Consider the following 12,955-nt stretch of genomic DNA (forward strand, 5'->3'; position numbering starts at 1 on the left):
CTGATTTCCATGTCCACTTTTGTCTTGTGTATTTTCCCTATAAACATTTTTTTTTGTATGCCGTTTTGCCAGTATACACATTTTTGCAAGTAGCTTCCCCATATATAATACGTTTTCATATTATTCCCCCAAAATTATTTCCACATCTCCTGATATCCGGTTACTAGCCATGTTCTACCTCCACTGTTAGAGGCTGTATGCTTAGGAATACCAGTTGCTAGAAACTGTAGGAGGGAAGAGTGCTGTTGTGGTCATGTTCAGTTTGTGGACTTCCCACAGATATCTGGCTGGCCACTGTGGGGAAAGGATGACAAACTAGATGGACCATTGACCTGATCCATGAGGGCAGTTCTTAAGCTCTTATGATGTGCTATCAAATTTACATCTTTCACCACAATGAACAAATTTTATTTTATTCAGGAGGGTGCTATTATTCAGGAGGTGGTGAATGTCCTGTCTAAGTGTTTGTAGGCAGTTGGAGGATTGATGGCAGGTTGAGGTTGAACCCCAATAAGACAGAACTACTGTTTCTGGGGGACAGGGGTAGACAAGTTGCGGGGACTCCCTGGTCCTGAATGGGGTAACTGTGTCATAACTGTGTCCAGAAAGGACCAGGTGCACAGCATCAGGGTGTTTTTGGACTCACAACTGTCAATGGGGGGACAGGTCAACTCTGTGTCCCGGGTAGCTGTCTTCCAGCTCTATCTGGTATGTTGGTTGAGACACTGCCTACCGGCCCACTGTCTTGCCAGAGTGGTACATGCTCTGGTTATCTTCTACTTTGGACTACTGCAGTGCACTCTCTGTGAGGCTGCCTTTGAAGGTGATTCAGAAATGTGTAATCCAGAAATGTAAGGTTATCAAGAGTATGGCTCCTCCTACTTCCTGCTGGCTTCTATAAGGGGCAATAATATGACTGAGGAGGAAGGTTACACGCAGTGTCACATCTTTAACCAACTGCTAAATAGAAAGGTAGGCAGATCAGGGGCTGGCTGAAGGTAGAATGAGATTGGTGGGGCAGTGCCTCATTTGCCCTATTGGAACAGCCTACAGTGTGGGGACCACCATTTGACAAATAGTGGAAGTTGCTGAGGAACAGAACTAATTCATTCCTGAGCAACCTTCTCAGTTGTCATTAAAAAAGGCTAGTCCCAAACACCTCATTTAGATGGCTGCTTCACTAATGAAGGATTATTGGCATTTGTGTTTTATGATAATTAATTTAGGAGTTACTGGATGTGGGTGTAAAGAGCTTCACCTGAGAAAAGCGTTAGGGAATGCCAAATAGTAACAGGTGGTGATACAGAAACTGTTGCCTGTTTGCTGAAATCTAATGTTCTAGCAAGAAAGACTTGTTTTAACAATTTTCTGCAAATGTTTTTATTTCAGGACATCTGGTAGTTAGATGGTAAGATACTATTTTTTATTTTATTTTTTATTTTTTACATTCTCTTCTTAGAATAGATGAGTGCATTTCATGACTTGGGCCTTTACATTTTCTTTCCAGCTAGGACAACTGTAGGATAAAAATGTTTTAGCTGCCTACATTTTGCAGCTTTGGGGAAGCTAAACATGTGAAGCATCCTGCTAGAAAGGGGAATACAATTGGCAGACCCACCTCTTCAGATTCTACTACTCTCTTTCTGTCTGCCAGAGTAAATTTAATCTTTTTTTATTTTAATGATATTTATTGAGAATTTTAAAGTTACAAAGAAAAAAGAAAGAAAAAACAAGAAAAAGAAAGAAAGAAGTAGATAGAAGTAGATAGACATAACAATTCAATAAAAACCAAAGTAAAAAAAAAAATAACAAAACACATAATACATCAAAATCAAAAAGCAAAAATAAACAAAAAAATTTAAAGACAAGTCCAATATTCCCTAATCCTTAACTTTCATTAACTTATTTCATCGACCTCCTCACACCTCCCTTTTTTTTATTCTAGTTGTTAATTATCTCAGCAAACCCTTTCCATCTTTCACAATATTCTGTCATTTAATTACCTTAATCTATTTTAACCTTATCTTACCCTAAAAAAACCCTAAAACTTAAAACTTAAATCTTATATATACCAAATTCTTTTAACCATAACATATTCTTACATAATTCTTTTTGACATTTCTGCTAAAGCCAAATAATTTCATTCCAACATTTTTCTAATACTCATTAATTTTACAATACTTTTCTAAAAGAATTTTTAAAACTTTCTTCCAATCTTCATCCATCGTCTCTTCTTCCTGGTCTCGGGTTTTGTCAGTCCTTTCTATCCCATCCATCTAGTCCATCAACCTGGTGACCTTATGTCCGAGGCTCTTAAGTCTCTTCCATGTCCCTTCCGCAGATCTTCTTCTTGTTTATACCTGCCCTTTACTTTGTCTTTTGTTAATCTTTTTCTTATTTTCTTTTCTTTGTCAGTGGGGGGTAGGTCTCGGGAGGACTCCAATCCAAAAATATCTCCATCTCTCCTCAGCAGATCAGCCCATTCCCCGCAGTCCCATTCCCCACAATCAACACTGTAATCCAGAAAGTATTTAAAAGCATATTTCAAAGTCCTTCCAAAATTAAGAGCCCTCACAACTCCAGACCCCCCCTGGTCCACTCCAGATTCAAACTTCAAAAACAGCGGCTTATACTCCTGCAATGCCTCGGATCTCTCCATTTGTGATATTTGAGGTTCAACAGCAACCTCCTCCATTTTCTTCTGCACTTGCGCTTGCCCTGTCAAAACAGGTTCCTGGGCTGGTTCCTGAATGGTTTCTATATGAGTATTCGCCGTTTGTCCAAAGTTTTTAACTGCAACAGTCATCAAATCCATCTTCTCATGCATCTGCTCCAGCAAAGCACTTGTCTTGCAAAAAGCAAGCACCAAGACTTCTTGTAAACACATTTTTATTCAAGGTTAGAGTCTGGTCTCACAATCCTAATCTTACATCTGTGAGGTCCCCAGATCGTCTCCGGCAACAAATTAACAAACTCCCTCTAGAGGAAACAATTTCTATTTGTGTCCATCTTTTGAAAGCAGGACCAGCAAAGGAAAATTACTTTCACTTTTCAAATACTTTGTTTCTTTTGATTGCAAGAAGCAACATTGGAGTCAATTTGTTTCTCTTTTTTTTACTATCTGTCAAAAGACGTTCCATTCACAGTCGATGAACTTCCCCATAAATTTCTGTCTCTGACACCCCGTTCCCAGGTTTGAGACGGTGGAAATTTATCTTTCTTTACTCTCTCTCCTGCAGGCTTAAACAGTCGAAAATCCCCCTCTTTTCTCCTGCTTCCAAGAGGGGTTTTGGTGGTAATAAATGAAGGAAATTTAGCACTTTATATACGACTTTCCAGACTTTAGCTTACAAAGTTTTTGCTTCAATCTATTTACAAAAAACGGGAGGCGGACTTCCTGTTTAGAGCCTTCCCGTCAGTACCAAATTAAAATGTTTCTTAATCCAATTTTCCGTTCTACTCATGGGTACTTGTTTAGAGTCCAATTGTCCACAGGAAAAAGTCAGCGCTCTCCGGCAACAGCTGTGCAGCTTCACTCCGTAAAAGTAGTGTTTGATTCAAAACACCGCGCCACTCACCCCACGTCGCTTCGGATCCCCGAAAAAGGGTTTCCCTGCGAGTAGGGGTGTCAGCCGAATCCCACGTTCCCAGGCTTCCTCCGCCTGGGATTTTTAAAGGGTCTCCGCCTTCACCGCGGCGGCAAGACCTGATTTTCATGGAGCGGGTTCCTCTCGGTCAGAGGAACTCTGCCATTGCCGATGGCGCTGACCCGGAAGTCAGAGTAAATTTAATCAGTGTAACGGCAATCTGATTTAATAGTTATTGGACAAGGCAATCATGGTATACACATAACAGTATTGCCCTGCTGAGCTTGGATTTTGCCCCCCCCCTTGTTAAAAAAAAAAAGAAATCTTACAGGAAAATAACACAATTTGGTCAAATTATGTGGTTCTATTTGGTAGACCAGTAAATTAGGAAGAATTAGAAAACTCTGAACAGAACATTTAATGGTGCTGCCTTGTGCCCATAGGGACTGGTGAGGCAGAAGGAAGGAAGAGCAACAATAAGGGGAACCAATGACAGGCAGAGCCAGCTAATTCTAGCTTTGTCTCTATTTTTCATCTCCGCCAAGCTAAGCAGTTGGCTCCTTATCTCTCTCGCCCTGACCTAGCCACTGTGATCCACGCGACGGTCACCTCCAGACTGGATTATTGTAACTCACTCTACGTGGGGCTGCCCTTGAGACTGACCCAGAAACTCCAGCGGGTGCAGAATGCCGTGGTGAGACTCCTTACAGGGTCCTCGCTGCGAGATCACATTCACCCGATGCTATACCAGCTGCACTGGCTCCCGGTGGAGTACAGGATCAGGTTTAAGGTGCTGGTTTTAACCTTTAAAGCCCTATACAGCCTAGGACCCTCGTACCTACGGGACCGCCTCTCCTGGTATGTCCCACAGAGGAACTTACAGTCTGTAAATAAAAACATCCTGAAGATCCCAGGCCACAGAGAGGTTAGGCTGGCCTCAACTAGAGCCAGGGCTTTCTTGGCTGCAGCTCCAATCTGGTGGAACGCTCTGTCACAAGAGACTAGGGCCCTGCGGGACCTGACATCTTTCCGCAGGGCCTGCAAGACAGAGCTGTTCCACCAGGCCTTTGGTCAGGGCGCAGCCTGACCCCCTCCTCTGGCAATTTGCACAGAATTTTGCTTAATGGTTGCCACCAATTTGATTCTAATTAATTTTTATAATGAAATGTTTTTAGAACGTTGGATTATTTTGATTGTTGTTAGCCGCCCTGAGCCCAGCTTCGGCTGGGGAGGGCGGGATATAAATAAAATATTATTATTATTATTATTATTATTATTATTATTATTATTATTATTCTGCTCCCTGTTGAGTTGTGCAAAGGCAAAACTGAAGCTGGTGCTTCCTTCCCTTGAGTGATTTTGAGTAGGAAGAAAAACAGGTAGGGGTAGAATTAGGATGGTGGGGCACTGCCCAGATAGGCCAGCCTCCATTAGCATTTCACTGGCTTGAATATTACTTTATGAGTGCCCAGAGATAGGTTCATATGACTGATTTCAAGGGAAACCAAGAAAATGTATTGCTGAGTGTCATAATCCCGGGCTCGGATTATGCTTATTCAGGGGATGAGATTGGGGACCCTGTGAGTCATATTAAGATACTCACACCATGCATTTAGACTCATAGAATCGTAGAATTGTAGAGTTGGAAGGGATCCTGAGGGTCATCTAGTCCAAACCCCTGCAATGCAGGAATCTCATTGAGATCATCCATGACAGATGGCCATCCAACCTCTGCTTAAAAGCTCCAAGGAAGGAGAGTCCACCACCTCCCAAGAGAGTCCATTCCACTGTCTAAAAGCTCTTACTATCAGACAAGCTGGAACATATACAGTGCAGGGTGATCAAGGGTATGGAAACCAAGTCTTACAAGGAACAGTTGAGGGAGCTTGGTATGTTTGGCATAAGAAAGAGGAGACTGAGAGGAGATATGATAACCATCTTCAAATATCTAAAGGGACATCATATGGAAAATGGAGTAGCCTTGTTTTTCTCCTGCTCTGGAGAATAGCAGCCGAACAAATGGCTTCAAGTTACAAGAAAGGAGTTTCCGACAACATCAGGAAAATGCTATCCATATTTGAACATAAAATGAGAAGCAATTGTGTGCAGCTCCAAGGGATCATACCACATAGAATAGCACCCTACTGATGAAAAATGCAGACCTATTTACCATGCACAATGACAGCTAATCAATGGAGCTTTATCCTGTTCACCTGTGCTATCAGACTTTTGGGGTGGATGTTTGCAGGGGAATTAACTTTTCTACAAAACAAGGGGGGAAGAGAGGGAAATGTCTGAAAATTTCAGGAAGGATTTGCTGCTTACAAGGTGGCCAACAGTTTTATATTTTTTTTGCTTTTTAACTTGAAAAGAGAGAGAAGGTTTTCAGGAAATGGAGTGGTGGTGACTTCGGCCCAGCCTTAACATCGAGGGATGGAACATTTGCTTTCAGAGTGGCTATGGAGGAAGACCAATAGGACATCATGAACTCTCTCTTCTCCAGGGCCCCAATCTTCACACAAGATTTATAGCTCATAGATTCTTTTGCAAGAAACACAAGTGTATGCCAGAGTCTCCTGCCTTCAGTTGTGAACAAATGCAATATCAATGCCAAAGTTTTCTTTTTTATATTTCTCTGCCTTCAAGGAAGCATCTATTTCTCTGCAAGCAACAAAAAAGAACAGATACATCTTCACAACAAAACAAGGGAAACTGTCCACTAGGTATTGATTGTTGGAGAAAGTAGAAAGGGGGAGGGAAAGATACATAGCAAGTTCATCATTGCGGGGCCTGAAAGTCTTGCAAGCTGCATACTCTGGAGAAACTAAATAAAGAAATTGCACGACCTTGCATGATTGTATATTGGGTATTTGTGTGGTGGAATCAGTTATAATTGCTCATTATGTTGTTGCCATTTATCTTGCATTTATTTTTATTTTTATTTTTTTAAAGAGAGAGAATGAATCCCACCCTTCTGCTAGCCAGGGGCTTAAAGGTGGCTTAGGAGTAACTACAGGAATCCGTTTAAGAGAAAAGGTTTGCAATAAGAATGTCAAAGTTACTTAGCTATCATTATGTAGGGTTGCCGTATGTCCGGGAAAACTCAGACGTGTCCTCTTTTTTGGGGGGCGGGCAACATGCACATCTAGGCAAATTTTTACATTTTAAAGAAAATGTCTGGGTTGGGGGGGGGTAGGGGGTACATGCAAGCCCAGGAGGGCATTGTGCCCCCAAAGCAGAAACACTGGAGTAGAGTGAGGCCCTCACAGTGAAGATAAGGTAGGAACTGGGATACTGCCTCCACTTGGGCTGGCAGCGACTTGGGCTCTGCATGCTGCAGCTGCTGCCAGCCCAAGCTGGGGAAAGAGGCCCGTGGGCATTCTGCATGCTGTGGCCACTGCCAGCCTCAACCATGGAAAGAGATGCTTGTGCTTGGTGGCTGTGACCCCATGCACACGGATTCATGCGCCCCTTTCCCCAGCTTGGGCTGGCAGCAGCTCAGGCTGTCCACCTCATATGCTTGGCTATATATTTTGTTCTGTAACTTTCTAGACAAGTGGATGAAAATATAGCATCTTTAGATTTAGTCTTGCTTTCCTTATGTGAACAACAGTGTGGCATTTACACCCCTGAACACCTGAACCAGGCATCAATTTGTTCTCCTTCCTAAACAAGACCTGAGTAGGCATCAGTTACATGAGATAAGGAGTCTGTCTAGGGAAGTGGAGAAATTCATACCAAAATGCTGATTGCTATTAAAATATGGATGACTAAATTTAAATGAGAAACTGAGATCGTTCCTTTGTTCTAGGATAAAAGAGCTACACAAGATCCCTTCAATGACTGTAAACAGTTCTAAGGAAACACAAGTGGAACTGTCAACAAATTGTAACTTTTATCCTCACCTTCCAGCAAGAGTGTTCCTCTCTGGCCAACCATCCATGCCTGCTATATGATACAATGAGTTGTAAGGCATTCAAGAAGGCTGTTCTGCATACCCCTTAAATTTTCTACCACCACCACCCCAAATGACTTTCAAAAGACTGCAGCTGCCAAGCATGCTCAGTCCTCATTACCTTTGTAAGTGGGGATTTTTCAGCTTTTAAAATATTCCTGAAAACTGCAAGTGTTCCCTCAAGCTTGCTGATTTCTCCCTCTTGTTTCTTAGGTCCTATTTTGGTTCCAGTGCTGTGGGCACCCATCACCAGAGTTTTCAATTAAAGGAAGTAGTGTTCATAAGCCAATTTGCATTACGCAGACCAGTATCTGTGAGTGAAAGCTGTTCTCCAAATGGGAAAGGCTAACTTTGGTCATCTGGAGTTTTAGAGTACATTGGCAGCAATATGCTGATGACACACAACTCTACTTCTCCTTTACATCTGCAGCTGTGGCAGTGGATGTGCTGGACCATTTTCTAGCCTTGATAGTGGACTGGATGAGAGCTATCAAATTAATCTCAATCCAGATAAGACTGAGGCACTGTTAGTGGGCGGTTCCCTTGATTGATTGGAGGTTGCCTGCTCTCATTGGGGTTATATTCCCTCTGAAGGAGTGGGCATGAAGCTTAGGGGTACTCCTGGATCCTTTGTTTTCACTTGAGGCTGAGAGGGCCTCAGTAGTGTGGAGTGCTTCCATCAGTTTCAGGTTGTAGCCCAGTTGCATTCTTATCTGGACAGGGATAGCTTAATTTATGTTGTTTATTCTCTGGTGACCTCTGTGTTACATTATTGCAATACATTATACATAGATGGTTTTGAAACTTCAGCTGATGCTGAATTCAGCAGCCAGGATGCTCACCAGGATAAGATGGTTTGAGCATGTAAAGTCAATCCTGACCTGAGTGCACTGGCTGCCTATTAGATTCTGGGTCCAATTCAAAGTGCTGGTTTTGACCTATAAAGCCTGAAATGACCCAGGACCATGTATCTGAAGGACCACCTCTCCCCATATGAACAGACCCAGACCCTGTGATCATTATCTGAGGCCTTCTTCTATGAGATGTCTGGAGGCTGGCAACACCGGAACAGGCCTTTTCTGTATTGGCTCTCCACTTGTGGAATACTCTCCCCAGGGAGGCTTGCCTGATGCCTTTGTTACATATCTTTAGGCACCAAGCAAAAACATTCCTCTTCCTCCAAGCCTTTGACTAATTAAACAACCCACAGCCTTTTAAACTGTGTGTGTTATTGGGGGGGGGGGGGTTCCTTGTTTACTATGGTATATTTTTTGTGTTTTTATATTGTAAACTGCCTTGTGATCCTTGAGTGAAGGGAGGCGCAGAAATATAATAGACAACAATAACAACAACTTTTGATCCAACCCACTGTGACCCAGAATCTAGTAGCAAAGTATAAAATGACTTTGTTTGACTTTGAAACATGCATCCATCTGTGGCACATTCGGCCTCCTTAGCCCTGTCCATGGGCGGATGCTTTCTTAATGGGATTATTCTTGTACCGGAAGATTAAGACCCTTGAAGAGAACAGCTGAAGAGTGAAAATGCATCAGCTTCATCATTCATGGGAACCATTAAGGATGGTTTTTACAGACCAGTGGCACGGTGGGGATATAAATGGCACTTATCATGCCAAAATGTTACATGTGTCGCACTGCTTGTACAATCTTTAATGGTTTCCTGTAATTATGTGGGCACAATTACATATTCCATTTTCAATACATAAGGCTCTAAACAACTTGGGATGCACTTCTCTGTAATGCAACCTTTTTCACCTGTATCTGAGCACGATCTTATACAGTGATTGATACATTTCACTGCATGTCAGTTCACTGCAAATCTTCACAAATTATTTACTGGTTATAACATTCTGTAGGGATATTTTAGGCAACATTTTGATGGTAACTTTGCTGGTCCATTCATGTATCAAGTGCATTCAAATAGTTGTTCTGGTAAATATCAAGAGATCAATATTGTTGACAATAATTAAGCAAAGTAGGCCCAAGGACTTTGTGGTGATGCCTGAATGTCACCACTGCCACTCACCTCTCTGCCTGCAATCCTGAGGATTCAGCCAGACTTGTTGCCAATCCCTGCAACTCCAGAAGTCATGCTTGCATCCTAGTGAGAGACTGTACCCACATGGCAAGATACTGTAGTGGGTGATGCTCCCATTTGTCACCCCAGAAGGGAGGAAAAAAGAGTCCATTTTGTCCTGATTGCTAGTTAATCTTCTATCTAATGAAACAAAACCCTGATATTGATATATATATATATATATATATATATAAAAGCATCTGCATTGCCTCAGAACATCAGAAGTATGAAATCCAGTGGATACTTTAGGACACTGTCCTTCCGTTTCATTGATTGAATCCATATAACTATTCCTGCTTTCTTTAAAGCAGGAATTTGGAGGGAGGGCATACATACATAAACACACACACTTTGAAAAGTGTTGCATCTGTCCAATGAGCTATGAACATTGCAATTATCTCTTTTCAGCTTATACCTACATCATATTCAGGTTCCACTGTTTATTCCCTACCAAGATGTGAACCAATCTTCATACACGATTCGTGCCTGATAACATTTTATCAGCATTTATAATGTGCTTATTATCTTTAGGGATACTATGTGACTGCCTAAGCCGTTGTCTAAAGGATTAAAAGCCTAGCAAAATGTTGAAACTTTTTTTTAAAGCTGAGATCTAATAGCTTTAGAGATTAGTATTAATTGAATTAGACTTTGATCTTTGGTGTTAGCTTAAAATAAAAAAAGACAAGCTTGGTGTAAAAATAAGAGAGTGTATCTAAAGAATGATTATCTTCTCTAAATGGAAAGTGTTATGACAACATCATTTCAGAATATACTGCAGAAGTAACAATAAATTTTTCTAACAACTCCAAGTCCTCTGTGTGTGTGTGTGTGTGTGTGTGTGTGTTTGTGTGTGTAGAAAAGAAGGGGTTCAATACAGACAAAAGACATCAAGAAACAAACATCATCTTGCTTCATATTGGGACTTAAGGTCTATGAACTGAACATGTTTTCCTCTCAAGGCTCATACACACCTTCATTTGCCCCAAGGGAAAGTGGATCTTTAGTGTGGAATCAGAACAAATGACAACTGGGTTTTCCACAGCGTTCCATTGGTTCCAATTTAGTGCTAAAGAGTGTGTTTTCTCTGGGAAAGTAGTGGAGCAAAGGCAAAACCACTGAGACCCATGCCTAGAAAGCATGGAACCGCGACTGAAAAAGTTCTCTTTCCAATCACTACCCTCTGCACTTCTGATGGAGAGTCATTCTGATGAGCTTCTTAATGCATTATCTTAAGATCCTAGTAGGTTCATATGGGAAGAGACATTCTTTCAGGCACAGAAACCCTAGTTCCAAGTCCTGTAAAGTCTTAAAGGTTACCACTAGCAACCCAAATTCAGCAAAGAAATGCATGGCAGCTTTTCTAGAGTGCAAGTCCAAACTGGGTGTCATCCTCACCCAGGCATGAAGGTGCTTTATCAGCCCAAGGACAACATTCTCTTCTAAACAACGTTCTGTGGGTCGCATGGCAGTGAAGGGTTGGACTAAAGGCAAACTGGGTGAAGCAATGAATATGAACTCTCTCTTCAGACAGTAGGCTAATTTCTTCATGCATGATCAGGCACTACTCTCCCACCTCCATTCAGACAAGAAACAATTCAAGGACACATTTTAGCCAGACAGATATGTTTGGGGTGTGTGAAGCAAGGACAATGAGGAGTGTGAAATGGAGCAGTGAGTTGCTTCCAAGGGCCAGGTAGAGAGGCTTGGGGGGCAACAATTGGCTCCTGGGCCCCGGGCCAGCCCAATCATAAGACAAGGTGAGGCGACCGTCTCAAGTGGCAGGATTCACAGTGATTCCCCTTGCTCCTGATGTAGATATTCACGTACCCCTTCTCCCTTAGCAGGCAGGGAGGCACTATTTCGTAGTTATCCTCAGGTGCCAAAATGTATTGGGCTGGCCCTGCCTGGGCCTGAGATTCCCCCTCTCAATAGCTGTCAACTTACAGATTTGAAAATAAGGGACCAGCAGACTCGAAAATAAGGGATCAGCAGCCAAAATAAGGGATTTTGCTTAGCTTATACAGAAATCCGGCACTGATGAAGCCATGCTGCTTTTGCTGTGACTTGACAGTGTTTTGCAGGGGGTTGGACTAGATGATCCTAAGGGTCTACAACTCCCACCAAAGAAGAGTGGCAGACAAAACTGATGAACGACATCCAGATGGCAAAGCTTACAGGCAGAATTAGAAACCAGGAAGAGGACCTCTTTAATAAAGAATGGGGAAAGTTTATAATTTATTTGAAAAGCTATTGTCAAGACTTACATACATTGGTAGGATTGACAGAAAACTTGTAGTAAAAATTTGAACTATGGATGGACAAATGATTTATAAAAATAGAGTTATGAAAGGGATGCAGAGGGGGAAATCACTACATTAAGATGCTGCACTGGTTGGAGGGTATGCTAAGCAGCACGTCGGGGCTGCTGTCGTCCTGGCACAAGGAGTTCCATCGGCCCTTCCCCACCTGAGAGAGAGGGAGGGAGAGAGACTCTCGCCCATGCTGCCCGCGAGCCCAGCATGAGGCAGTTGTGGTGCCGCGGCGGCCCTGAAGTGCCACCATTCTGCATCCCTCCCCATCTCCTCCTCTTCCTCCTCTTCCTCCTCCCTCAGGCCGCCTCCTCAGCCGCCACCGCTGCCGCCTCCGGCTTCCCCTGGCAGTGCGGTGGAAGTCTCGCAAGAGAGGGGCTGCCTGCCTGCCCGCCACCACCCGTCTCCTCACAACGCGCCCCTGAGGGGGAAAAGGGAGAGATGGAGACGTAGCAGCTCATGCGCATGCTCTCTCTCACGACGGAGGACCCCGAGCCGCTGCTTCCCTCCTGAGCCGGGCGAGCATAAAACCCGGGAAATTTAAGGGACATCATCCATATGGGACAGCAGCGGGACACGGCGCTGGGATAAGGGAGTTTCCCGCCAAATAAGGGACGGTTGACAGCTATGCTCCTCTGTACTCTTGACTTTTTCTATCTCTGTGGAGGAGAGGAAAGTTTCTTACATACGAAGATTAATTTGCCAGGCAAATTACAGCCACATTTCACAATACATTTTCTGAAGCCCTCACACAATGTCTTTACTGTGCCATTTCTAATTGGGGAGATGTTTGCCTAACATTTTCCCTGTATGAAAATCTCTGGATTCTGTATGCTAGAGAAATCACAAGGTCTGTGATACCTCAGACATTAATGTATGGATGCATCATATATAGAAACTAACAAAATATATTATATGGTTGGGCAGAATCATATGTTTCTGTTCCAAGTTAATTGTGAATGTGTTCCTTCTTCCCATTTCTGCATTATGTGATGGCTTTTTAA

At 42.8% G+C, this 12,955-nt stretch overlaps 1 long non-coding RNA gene across 4 annotated transcripts in view; it reads right to left on the bottom strand.

Moving 5' to 3' along the window:
- Positions 1 to 4,885: 4,885 nt before the first annotated feature.
- Positions 4,886 to 12,955, bottom strand: part of LOC308468366 — a 28,353-nt gene continuing 20,283 nt past the window's right edge. For 3 of the 4 annotated variants that reach the window (XR_013981593.1, XR_013981594.1, XR_013981596.1), the window contains one exon: positions 4,886 to 9,780. This is a non-coding gene — a long non-coding RNA (uncharacterized lncRNA). The remainder of the gene's footprint in view (positions 9,781 to 12,955) is intronic. The other variant, XR_013981595.1, reaches the window with a different exon arrangement.

This window comes from Podarcis pityusensis (assembly GCF_964106645.2).
Source record: "Podarcis pityusensis genome assembly, chromosome: Z".
In the NCBI taxonomy this organism is placed as follows: domain Eukaryota; kingdom Metazoa; phylum Chordata; class Lepidosauria; order Squamata; family Lacertidae; genus Podarcis; species Podarcis pityusensis.